The 14,042-nt window shown below is 37.1% G+C and overlaps 1 protein-coding gene across 2 annotated transcripts in view; it reads right to left on the reverse strand.

Moving 5' to 3' along the window:
* LOC143040579 (anti-lipopolysaccharide factor-like) overlaps nt 1-14,042 on the reverse strand; it is a 47,685-nt gene that overhangs the window by 18,652 nt on the left and 14,991 nt on the right. The window lies entirely within an intron of this gene.

Raw genomic sequence — 14,042 nt, forward strand, 5'->3', positions numbered from 1 at the left:
CGCAATATCTAAATTGTTCTTAAATTCGTGTATGGTTTTTGCACACTATCATTTCGTCTAGTTTGTTCCACACATCCACCACTCTGTCGGGAAAGCAGTTCTTTTTCAGGTCTCTTCTATAACTGTCCTTTTTGAGTTTCTTTCTATGTCCTCTTGTATTTCTCGCACCCCTTTTATTAAGTCTTCTTTATCAAAGACTTCTGTACCTCTCATGATTCTATATGTGGTCAACAAGTCTCCTCTTTCTTTTCTCTTCTTTGTTCTAGGGTCGGTAACTCTAAAAGTGTTGGGGCCATCTTCGTAGTTGCTCTTTAGATTCTTTCAATTTTACTTAAATTCTTTTTGATACTGGTTGACCATAGTGTCGCTGCGTATTTCAGTCTTGATCATATCAGTGTGACTTTATTTTCCTCACCATTTCTTCGTCCAAGTAAGTAAATGCCACTTTTATTAGTCTTAGCAAGTTGTAGGTTTCTCCAACAATTTTGTTTATCTGTTTATCAGGGGACATGCCTTTTATGATGATTACTCCTAGGTCTTTTTCAAATCCCACTTTCTTTACATACTTTTCACCGATTTTATATTGTCCTGATATCCTGTTTTTATTTTTTTTCCAGACTCTATTATACAACATTTCTTGATGATGAAGTCCACTTCCCATTTCTTACTCCATTCCCAAATTTTGTTCGGATCTCTCTGCAGAGACTCAGTCTATTTCAGTACTCACTTTTTTTTTTTTTTTTCATAATCAGCAAAGAAGTCATTCACATATATATAGCAAACATTATTGGAGCCAGTACCGATCCCTGTGGAACTCCACTAATCACCTCTTCCTAAGTAGAACCTTTATCTCTGAGGACTACTCTCTTTTTTCTTCCATGCAGGGAATCCTCCATCCATTCCAATAGTTTACCTTGTACCCCTCCTATGGTATTCAGTTTTCCCAATAGTTTTCTATGTGACACTTTATCAAAAGCTTTTTGTAGATCTAGGAAAGCACAATCAGTTCATCCGCCCCTTTCCTGTGTTATATCTAATAGTCTTGAGGAAAAGCAGGTCAGATTTGTGCCACATGATCTTCCCTTTCCGAATCCAAACTGCCTCGGTTTTAGTATGTTGTTCTCTCCCAGATGTTTTGTCCATCTGTTTTTTATAATTTTTTCACAAATTCTGGCTACAGTACTTGTAAGGGAAACTGGTCTATGATTTGTTGGGTCTTCCTTGTTACCTCATTTATATATGGGTACGGTGATGGGCTCTTTTTAATCTTCTTTTATTTTTCCTTCCGCGAACAACATATTGTATTGCATATTTTGCCTACCAATTCTTTACACCTCTTTAGTATCCATTTTTCAATTTCATGAAAGCCGTGCTATTTTCTGGCTTGTTATTTGATCCTATTTCAGCTCGTGTTGCTATCATTTCTTCCGTAAGAGGGGATTTCAATTCTCGCCCTTCATCTCTAGTGAAAACCAATTTGAAATGTTTACTCATGACCTCAGCCATTTCTATATCTTCTTTGTATTCCATGTTCCACTGGCGCAGTTTCTTTATTTCATGCATGTTTTTTCAATTTACCATTCACATATCTATAGAATTGTTTTGGATTATTTTTACTTTTTCTGTTATGTCTTTTTCATATCTTCTTTTTTCTTCCCTGCGTATTTTTACATGTTAATTTCTTTCAATTGATATATATTTGCTTAAGTACTGTGTTAGCTATCATCAACTCTCTTTCTAGATATATCTCCACCATCAACTCTCCACTATGATTTTAATCTGGTATTCCAAACTTCCCAAACACTGTAGCTATCGATTAATTCCCTACTGTAGCACTGAGATATTCCAAGGCTACTACACTGATATTCCTCCCAAAACTCTCTAAGCATTTATTTGAATTTATCCAAAAAAGGCTCCCTTTCCTCTACACTCTTCTCACTACCAGGCCCACATGTGCTTACAAAAACCCACGTCCCCCATCCCACCACGCGCTTTCCTATCTCATCATTTACCAGCAGAGCCACCCCTTCCCATCGTTACTCCCGACACCCTCTCCACCACACTTCCAAACTCAAAATCACCCCCTCCCTTTCAATATAGATTCACTCACTGCTAATACATCCCATTTTTTTCTCACAAACATACTGCATATCTCTTCCCTTTAGCAATCATCTGTACTACACCCACGCAAGTTTAATGATCCAAATATAAAGATTTTTTCCAGACCCTTTTACAACATGATTTCTCGTAGGGAATGTTTACACCGAGCAGGATACCTAACCCCATCACTTAGTCACACTTTGCCGCATTTTACGACAAAGGGTTACAAAGGATTACAAAGGCGGAGCATGCCGACAGGAGACCTTTTGGTCCATATCTAGGTCGGATGCGAAAAAATCATAATAATAATAAAATAATAAATAAAAACTATAACAATAACAAACAAATAACAAACAAATAATAACAAATAAAATAAATAAATGCATATGTATAGTTAAATAATAAACAAACAGGTAAATAGTAAATAATCATAAATTGACATATAACTAATAATAAATGAAAATCAAAGACAAATGATAAAACAAAAACAAACAATATAAGATAAATTATAATCATTACAGCATCTTGCTTAGGTGTTTATCTAAATGATTCTTAGAGCTTCGAACTGAACTACATTGCACTACCTGTGCAGGAAGTTTATTCCATTCATTAACTACACGGTTGGCGAAGTCGTTTCTACCTACTTCCAAATTGAATCTATTTGCGGACAGTTTGAGACCATTGTTTCTTGTCTGATTCTCATTCAATGTGAAAATTTGGTCACTTCTGATGTCAATTCCCTTTAGAATTTTAAAGACCTGTATCAAGTCACCTCTGAGTCTACGCTTTTTTAGGGAAAACAGATTCATATGTTTTAGTCGATTTTCGTATGATTTATTTTTTATATTTGGAATCAGTATTGTGGCTCACCGTTGTACTTTTTCCAGTCTGTCAATGTCTTTAATGAGATTCGGTAACCATACGGAAACAGCATATTCCAAATGTGGGACGAACTAACGATTTATATAGCTTGTTAATGAGTGATGGACTTTTGAAATCAAAAGATCGCGCAATCAGTCCTAGAATCTCATTTGCTTTCTCAGAAGCTGAAATACACTGCTTGGATGATTTGAGGTCGTTACTGATAATTACGCCGAGATCTTTTTCACTATTCACTTTTGTTAACGAATTTCCAAATAACTTGTTATCGTACTTACTGTTATTTGTACCTATGTGCATTACCTTGTATTTACTTGTGTTAAATTTCATTAGCCACTTTTCAGACCATTGCTGTAATCTTTCTAAATCTTCTTGAATATCTAATTGGTTAAGTGATCATTTGCCACTCCGCACAGTTTTGTATCACCAGCAAATTTGGAAACAGTAGATTTTAGTCCATGGTCTATATCATTTATATATACCATGAATAGAAGTGGCCCAAGAACGGAACCCTGAGGAACTCCACTTGTAACATTTTTCCATCTAGACGTTTTTCCATTTAAAGCAACTGTCCGTTTTCGATCATTCAACCAATTACTAGTCCAACTTAATAGGCTACCATTTATTCCGTGTAAAACATGGTAACCGAATTTTACCACAGGCGATACAATGGAAAAGAAAATGTATATAAAAAAAAGTGGTACAGGATAGTTTTAAGAGGTAACAGGATAACGGAGTGATAGCCTCAGTACAAAAGTAACATAATTCCTCTAGGAGCAGATTTTTTACTATAACATAAACAAAATTATGTGTAGCTCTAGTCCGTAGGATTGCCCCAAAACGGTCAATAATGCATTGGCTACATGCTACTGTGATATTGATACTGCACTCAACATCTCAGCAAAAGGAGTCAATACCTCATTAGATAAGGAATAAAATCAAATGGAATGAAAGAATATAACATGAAATAAAACACACACACACACACACACACACACACACACACACACACACACACACACACACACACACACACACACACACACACACACACACACACACACACACACACACACACACAGACACACACATATATATATGTATATATATATATATATATATACACATATATATGTATATATATATATATATATATATATATATATATATATATAAGATAGAAGAAAATAAAATAAAATTGGATTAAATAAGATAGAAAATAAAATGAAGTAAAATAAAATAAAACAAAATAGATAAAAATAGATCAAATAAATAGACTATATATATATATATATATATATATATATATATATATATATATATATATATATATATATATATATAAAACGGAGTAGAATGTGTTGAAAGAAATGTCTGTATGGTTTTGTAATTGCCCTTGAATGTGATTTATTCATTCTATACTAGTGTGCATAAGTGTACGCACATGCATTAGCTACTCGACGTCAAATCCTGGTAGTGGTGGCAAGCATTCAACGGACAACCTATTCTGTGATGTGATCCTTGGTCAAATTGGCTTGACTTGAGAGTTCAACCGCCGAGACACCTGCATCTCAAACCGGCAGATTCAACCATACAATATTCCCATACGATAACAGTTAACATAATTCACATTTCTTGTATATAGACATGCATAGAGAGCTGAAATAGATAACGAGTATCCATATTCAGTTTCATAATGTAATAATTTGTAAGCAGACAGACGGAATATGCATATAACTGTAAAGTTTATTACATTATTGGCAACACCTCGACGTCAACCTTTGCAATGTTGATGGTGTACCATTCACGATCGTCGGTAATTTCTTCCTAGACATTAGCTTCAAAGATCAGTCCCCATCCATTCCAGTTACCACCTTCGTAACTGACGTTCATTTTCCTGTTGATATCCTCCTTGGTTTAAAACTGATGAAGCAACATAACATAGTCCTTTACCCTGCTAAAAATTGTATAATTTATGCAAACAATTTCCTTCCTGCATTGCCATCAGTAACTCCTCATAACGTAAATCACATTTATGTGGCCGAACAGGCACAGGCAGTTGCTTGTACTCACTCCTTTCAATTTCACTCCGCTTCATCACACGAGACTGCATCAGCTACTACTACAAACTGTTCCACAACGTTCATTTAAAAGAGTTACCAGTGCTTAACCACTCTAAACCCTCCCAAGGACTCTTCCACATTACTGACAGCTGTGAGCATGCAGTCAAAACGTAAAAGATGCACTAACTCCTCCCGCATGTCCAAATCAGCTAAACTCGGGACTAAACGCCCCTCATAGAGGCATTCAACATCACATCCACTCCAGTATCAGAAGTGTTGTCTACATTCAAACACACTCACGCAGTACTCATCAGCCCCAAAGACAATGTTTCCTCGTGAGTATATAAACATATACCTACGAGTTTTTCAAACCCCAGACACCGATGTAGTCTGTATGTAGAAACTTGCCATGTCAATGGCATTTCCATCCTTTCAGCCATCATCTCAAAATCCAAGAAAGGTCACATTTGTATTTTGATTGCCAATGACACTAACTCACCCCTCCATTTTACAGTTGGTACAGACATTTGCAATTTTGAAGTATATTCCTCACGCATCAAAATCATGGATGACCTACTTCTCAGGTTTGTACCACAACTTCCGGCGTGCCCATGGCACAGGAACCTATTGATTGCATTTCAACCCCATAGATTTCCCTGATGCACAAGCAATAAGTTCAAGCAAACTATTGCCACTGCAGGTGAACCCATCGGAGTTACTAACCTCATTCCGCACCACACACTCCTTTATGAGAACTCCAAACAGCGTTACATTCCCCGTACACAGAATGCCATAAAGTAAACGTATGAATGGGATTTCCCTCTCTTTGTTGTCCCTAAACACGATGTTTTCTTCCGCCCTGTAGTAGACTTCATGAAATTAAATAAACTAACTATACCACCCGATCTCTGTATTATAAGACCTCTTACACTCCGTCGGTGAAAACAACATATTGTTCACAACATTGGAGCTTATGTCGAGATATTTCCAGATTTCCCTTGTTCCAGAGTCTAGACCCCTGACAGCGTTTAGCACCTTACAGGACACTATCACTTCAAACGACTAACCATGGATCTTGTTTCAGCTCCTAAATTATTCACACGTCTTATGCACACAGGCCTTGCATGTCTCATAGGCCAATATACGTTTATGTACCTCGATGATGTAATCGTCGCTTCAAAATCGGTTAGCGAACACTTACACATTCTTAACACTGTTTTCTCACGACTAGCAATGGCAAGCCTCAAGCATAAAAAGTGCTCATTCCTTCAGAAAGGAATACACTTCTTAGGGCACGTCCTTAACTCACAGAGATTTTTAACCTCGTAGGACAAAATTAAGGCAGTCACTGATTTTCCACACCCTACTTCTGTTGACCACATACGTTCATTCATATGTCTATCAGGGTCTTACAGGCAATACATTCAAAGTTACGCTGATATAACAGCACCATTAACTTCACTACTTAAGAAAGACACTCCTTCAACTAGACACCTGACCAAGAGAAAGCCTTTAATGACTTTAAACGAGCCTTAACCACGGCACTTGTCCTTGTTTTTCCAAACCACAAACTCCACAGTCATCATGCAACAATACGACACAAAACACAGGCCAATTGCCTATGCTAGTCACACAATCAACAAACACAAACAAAATTACTCAGTCACAGACATAGAAGCATTAGCTGTAGTATACGCCCTCAAACACTTCAAAGAGATCATCCCTGGTTACGACATACACATCTACACGGACCATCGACCAGTCTTAACCTCTTCAAAGGAAATAATCTATCAGGAAAACTTACTCGCTGGTTCGTGCCCACCTTTCATTTTCTTCAGGGTAAAGTAAACTTAGTAGAAGACGCTCTCAGTTGCCATGTCGCGACCATTACTCAAAATCCGATTTCAGCAACTCTTACGCAAGCGCGCATAACTGCAGCGCAAATATCAGATCCTCTATGGAAACGTGTTATATACTTCCTCGAATCTGCAGACACAACTGATACGGGGAATTTCTCTCAGAATCTGAATTACACGTTAGTTGATGACATACTCTATCCCAAAACAACACTAACGAACAAACATAAACCCAACCGGTCAGTGTTTCAGCTCGTATTCCCTACAGACCTCATTCCTGAAATTCTTAAAGTCCAACATGACTTCCCGATTGCCGCACACACTGGTAAGGAGAAATGCGTATACACAAGTCAGATTGCAATACTTCTGGTTAACCATGAGAAACGATATACACTCCTTCATAGATGCTTGTCACTCTTTGGTGTTACACTAAAGGTCATATCAGCGGCCATGTTCCATCTTAACTTATCCTACCCCTTGCAAACCATTCAACACAGTAGCTATTGACCCACTTATACCCCGCGGAAACCAATACCTTTTTGTGTCCAAAACTCTATGTTCCCATGATTCAACCTTGCAATAATAGTACCATAAGCAGATCGATATCGATATCATCTTTGACTCGGACAAAAGACTTCCATATGACCTTTTTGTTTCAGAATTACCTCCCACCTACATTTCAGTGATTATGTTAATATCAGAGTAGCATATTTCATTTTTTTTTCTTTTTTTTTAAAGAATCCATAATACTCTCACTTTCGCCAAGGACGACATGTCACGCCTGTATAACAAATCAGCGAGAGATTGTACTTTTGAACTTGGAGACATTGTTTACACCCTCAACCACACCCCCACCTCAAAGCTCTCCCCTAAATTCTTTGGACCTTTTCGTATCATTGGACACGAATCAAATAATAAAGTCAAACCACTCAGGTTACATGATCTTACAGCGACCGTATTGTGCAAAGATGATATCAAAAGAGTTCCCCGTGGCCTCAACATAGAGAACATTCCATCATAATTTAGTACTACCCCTACTATAGAGGACCCTCACCAACCCTCTCAAATTCTCCCCTACTACTCTCCTTCGTAGTCGAGCCACTCCTTCATAAGGTTGCACCTTGCCTAGGTGAACGAAAATAATATCTACTTCCAGGACTCGCAGTAATGGTTATAGGATTCGCAGTAATGGTTGTAAGGACTCGCAGTAATGGTTATAAACTGGACAAATTTAGATTTAAAAAGGAAATAGGCAAGAATTGGTTTACTAATAGGGTGATCGACGAATGGAATAAACTTAGTAACCATGTAGTAAGCGTTGAAACTATCAGTTGTTTTAAGAAATTATTAGATAAATTTATGGATGGAGATGACAGATGGTGATGGATACGGAGCTGCCTAGTGTAGTCCTTATGGTCTCTTGCAGTCTCCTTCATTCTTATGTTCTTATGTTCTTAAGATTAAAGTAAATTTTATTTTAAACAGTAGTATTTTCCTGTAATGAAATTGTTCAAATCCATGTACATTTATCTTATATATCAAATTCTTATGTTTTTATTTTCTTTGGGCATTAACCTCGCTGAGGTCAGCGACTGGTAGCTGTGTCAAGCATCTGTTGCAAGAAATGCCTGTATGCCCTAGAGTGCAATTGATTCCTTCTATGTTAGTGTGCATACGCGCACGTGCATACATTAGCTATTCGAAGTCAGATCCTGGTAGTAGTGGCAAGCCTTCAACGGACAACCTATTCTGTGATGTGACCCTCGGTCAAAATTGGCTTGACTTGAGAATTGAACCGCCGAGACACCTGCATCTCAAACCGGTAGGTTCAACAGTTAACGTAATTCATCACTTCTTGTATATAGAGATGTATAGAGAGCTAAAATAAATACTGAGTATCCCTACTCAGTTCCATATTGTAATAATTTGTAAGTAGATAGACAGAATATGTATATAATTGTAAAGTGTATTATATTATTGGCAACCGCCACCATTTTTTCGTCACCCCTCTGGTGAAAACACCAGTGACGGAGGCGACGGAATAAAGAGAAGAACCCAAACAGAGTTTCTCTCCAACGCCTCCAACCAAAATAGAACGAAACACTTGTCTATAAATGAAATAAAATAGAAAAAGAAAAAGGCTGAGGAAATATAAAATGAAAAATGGTAAAGGTAAAGAAGGAAAAGTATTTAGGGAATTTAATCAGGAATGATCGATCGCGAGAAAGGAATAGAAGATAAATAAAAGGAGAGATTTATAATATGTTGAAAAATGTAACAGTGGCCGTTCATTATATGGCATAGTGAATAAAGTGAAAACCTGATTAGTCCCAGACCAGAATGTACAACAGTTGTGTGGTCACCTCAACTATAGTAAAACCTAACAAAAATAGAATACAAAGTGTGTCAGACAAGATGATCCCAAGTCAAAACAACAAGATATATGAGAAAGATTGAGAAAAATGGCTCATCCTAGATTGGAACAGGGGACAGAAACAAAACGATAATGCTATTCCAGGCCAACAGCATAAACAAATTTAAGGAAAATTTTGATTACTGGAGACAGATGGGATTCCATGACCACAGGTCCAATCCCGTATACTACACACACACACACACACACACACACACACACACACACACACACACACACACACACACACACACACACACACACACACACACACACACACACACACACACACACACTTTCGTCGGATGGATGGCGAAGATTGGAGTTCTGAAGAAAAAATGAAATTTTTGTGGATCTCAACGCAACGGAAGTACCTTATTGTATTTACAGGGAAGGGGAAAGCTCGTGGTATGGTGGGAAAGTGAGGAAAAAGGAGAAGGGGAGGGATTACTGAGGGAAATGGAAGAAAATGAGGAAGGGGAGGACTTGGTCCAGGGGGCCAGGCGTCTTGTAAACAAGAGAAGGACCGATGATTTTGGTGAAGGGATTAACAAAAATGTAAAGATTAGAAATATAGATAAGAGCAGCACAATGGAAGGTAAGGATAATAATTTCCAGGGATTTAATGAGGGGGGGGATACCAACCTCCCCCGATTAGCAAGACTAGAGGAAAAACTTGAACAAATGACCGAACATTGGGAGAATAGGTTCGGTAACATAGCAAAGATTGCGCAGAGAGTTGAAAAATTGGAAGAGCTAGAGAAGGTGAACAAAAACTTAACTAATGAAATAGAAGAATTAAAAAGACAGTTAAAAGAAGTAAAAGAGGAGAATGAAGAATTAAAGAGGAATAATAAAGACAACAAAGAGGCCATAGCAAAAGAAGCACAGGGTTGGGAAAAAAATCCAAGAAAACAGTAAAGTTGCATTGACTGACATAATTAAACAGCAAATGAAAGAACAAACTGAAGACTCAGTTATTAAAGTGATGAGACAAAAGGAGAATATAGTAAGAGACTTAGCAGATAAAAAGAAATGTATAATCATATTAGGAATGGAAAAGAAACATAACCTAAATAGAATCACAAGAATCAATGAGGAAAAAGAAAAAGTAATCAGTTTACTAGAATTAGTTCAGGAAGATGAACCTGTAATCATGAAACAAATTGAAGAGATGTATAGACTCGGAAAGTATAGTACAGATAACACCAGACCAATTAAGATTAAATTCATGTCACAAACGACGGCAGAAAATATCTTAGCAAAAACAGGGAAACTAGCAGCAAGTGAACAATATAAAAAGGTATGGATAAAAAGAGAAATGAATAAAGAGGAAAGAGAGGAGGAAAAAATGAAAAGACATGAAGCTTAGTGAAAAAAACGAGAACAGAACGGAGTCAGAAAAAAAAAAATTCTATTGGAGAGTAGTGAATATGAAAGTAAGGAAATACGACATACTAGAGAAAAACAAAAGGGAAACAGAGAATACAATGGAAATGGCAGAAAACTAAGAGTGTCTTACACAAATATAAATGGATTAATAACAGGATTGAATGAGCTGAATGATTATCTCAAGGAAAAAGAACCGGACATAATGGGATTTGTAGAAACGAAATTAAAAGGCCCACTACCACCCAACAGTGTAGGACATGATGCATATAATTATTGGATTAGAAAAAGAGAGACAAAACAAGGGGGTGGAGTTATGTTCCTGACTAAGAAGGATATAAACGTGAGGTGTGTCACATATGGAAAGAATACAGTAGAGATGATTATGATCGAAGTGGAAGACAGAGATAAGAAGAGCAGAAAGTTTGTGATAAATTATGTGCCTCCAAAAACATTCGTGGGAAGAGAGTGAACATAAAAGTATGAAGGAAGATGGAGGAAGAATAGTTATGATGGGCGACTTTAATTGCAAAGAAGTATGCTGGGAAGAGATGACAGTAAAGGGTAGAGATGGCTCATGGGGAAATGTTCTACTCGAGATGATTATTGGCCATACAATGACACAGTGGATGCAGGAGAACACTAGGTATAGAAATGAAGAAGAACCATCGAGATTAGACCTAATAATCATATCTGAACCTAGAATAGTGGAAAAGATTGAATATAAAACACCAATAAGTAAAAGTGACCACATATTGATTGAACTGGAAATAAATGAGGAAAAATACATGAAAAGAATGATATATGAAAAAACAAACTTTGATCAAATAAGAGAATTCTTTCAAAAAGAAAACTGGGAAGGAATATACAAAGAAGAAACAACAGTGGAAGAGAAATGGAATATTTTAACAAAAATTTATAAAAAAAAAAAAAAGGAGTGGAAAAGTATGTCCCAAGACAAAAACAAGAAAAAGAATATGTAAAGTGCTGATACAACAAAAGTTGTAGGGAGTTAAAAGACAAAAGAGATAAAGCTTGGACCAAATGGAAGAAAAATAAAAGACCTGAAAAATGGAAAATATATACTTGTTATAGAAATGAATATGTACAAGCGTGCAGAGAGGAAAAGAGAAAATATGAAAAAGATGTCATAGAAAAATGTAAAGATCAACCAGAATTATTTTACAGATTTGTAAACAACAAACTGGAAAACAAAACAAGATTTGGAGAAATTAAGACAAGGAGGAGTTGAATCCAAAGAGGAAATAGAAATGGCGGAAATTATGAACAAGCATTTTAAATCAGTGTTTACAAGGGAGAACATACAACCTGAAGAGATCGAATGGAAAGAGAAAGTCCCTCCTATGAAAGAAATAAAAGTAACAAAGAATGAAATAATGAAATACTTGAGTAATCTTGATATCAGAAAATCGCATGAATCAGATGAAATAGCAAACTGGATTTTGAAAGAATGCAGGAATGAACTGGCAGACAAAATACATAGCATAATAAACAGTTCCTTGAAAGACGGAAAAGTTCCAGAAGATTGGAAAAAAAGCAAATATAGTACCTATACATAAAGGGGGGAATAAAGAAGACCCTACCAACTATAGACCAGTCTCTCTAACAAGTACAATAGCAAAAATTTGTGAAAGAATTGTCAAAAGTAGATGGGTAAAATATTTAAAAAAAAAAAAACAACGTGCTAAATCCAAGGAAATTATTGATAGAGAGAATCTAATAAAATGGAATGATAGAAATACAAGAGGACACGGAAAGAAAATCAAGAAAGACAGCTATAGAAAAGATCTGAAAAAGAACAGCTTTCCTCACAGAGTAATAGACAGTTGGAACAAGTTAGATGAGAAAGTGGTGTGTGCAAAAACAATACATGAATTTAAAAATAGTTTAGATAAAGTGAAATATGAAGACGGGACACCGCGAGCATAGCTCCCCTTCCCGTAAAGTAAAACTAGGTAAATACAAATAGGTAAAACACACACACACACACACACACACACACACACACACACACACACACACACACACACACACACACACACACACACACACACACACACACACACACACACACACACACACACACACACGAACGCACGCACGCACGCACAGACACACACATACACAAACGCACACACACACACACATACACACACACACACACACACACACACACACACACACACACACACACACACACACACACACACACACACACACACACACACACACACACATACACACACACACACACACACACACGCACGCACACACACACACACACAAACACACACACACACACACACACACACACACACACACACACACACACACACACACACACACACACACACACACACACACACACACACACACACACACACACACAAGCACACACACACACACATACACACACACACACACACACACACACACACACACACACACACACACACACACACACACACACACAGAAGCACACACACACACACACACACACACACACACACACACACACACACACACACACACACACACACACACACACACACACACACACACACACACACACACACAAGTACTATAGCCAATATTTGTGAGAAAATCATCAAAAATAGATGGGTAAAACATCTGGAAGACAACAACATAATAATCCCAAGACACTTTGGGTCCAGACAAGGAAGATGATGCACCACAAACTTAATATGCTTCTACTCAAGACTAATAGACATAGTTCAAGAAAGAAATGGAAGGGCTAATTGTGCCTTCCTAGACTTGCAAAAAGCTTTTGACAAAGTACCACACAGAAAATTACAAAAAAAAAAAAAAAAAAAAAAACTGAAACACATAGGAGGAATACAAGGGAACCTACTAAAATGGATGGAGGGCTTCCTGACTGGTAGAAAGATGAGAGTAATGCTCAGAGAAAAATATTCAGATTGGAAAGAGGTGATCAGTGGAGTACCGCAAGGATCTGTATTGGCACCAATAATGTTTGCTATTTATGTGAATGACATGGATGAGGATGTGAAATGTTACATGAGCTTCTTTGCAGACGACGCCAAACTGTTAAGGAAAGTAGAAACTGATAAGGACTGTGAAGCACTGCAGGAAGACCTGAATAAGGTATGGAACTGGAGTCAGAAATGGGAAGTGGACTTTAATACTAGGAAGTGTAGCATAATGGAGTTTGGAAAAAGCAAAAACAGAATATCAGGAAAATATAGAATTGGAACCAAGGAGGTAAAGATGGAGAGATCCGAAAAAATATTTTGGGGTAATTATGACAAACGACTTGTCCTATGACAAACAGATTAACAA

This window comes from Oratosquilla oratoria, chromosome 29 (genome assembly GCF_046742065.1).
Source record: "Oratosquilla oratoria isolate Oo_2021 chromosome 29, ASM4674206v1, whole genome shotgun sequence".
Taxonomy (NCBI): Eukaryota; Metazoa; Arthropoda; class Malacostraca; order Stomatopoda; family Squillidae; genus Oratosquilla; species Oratosquilla oratoria.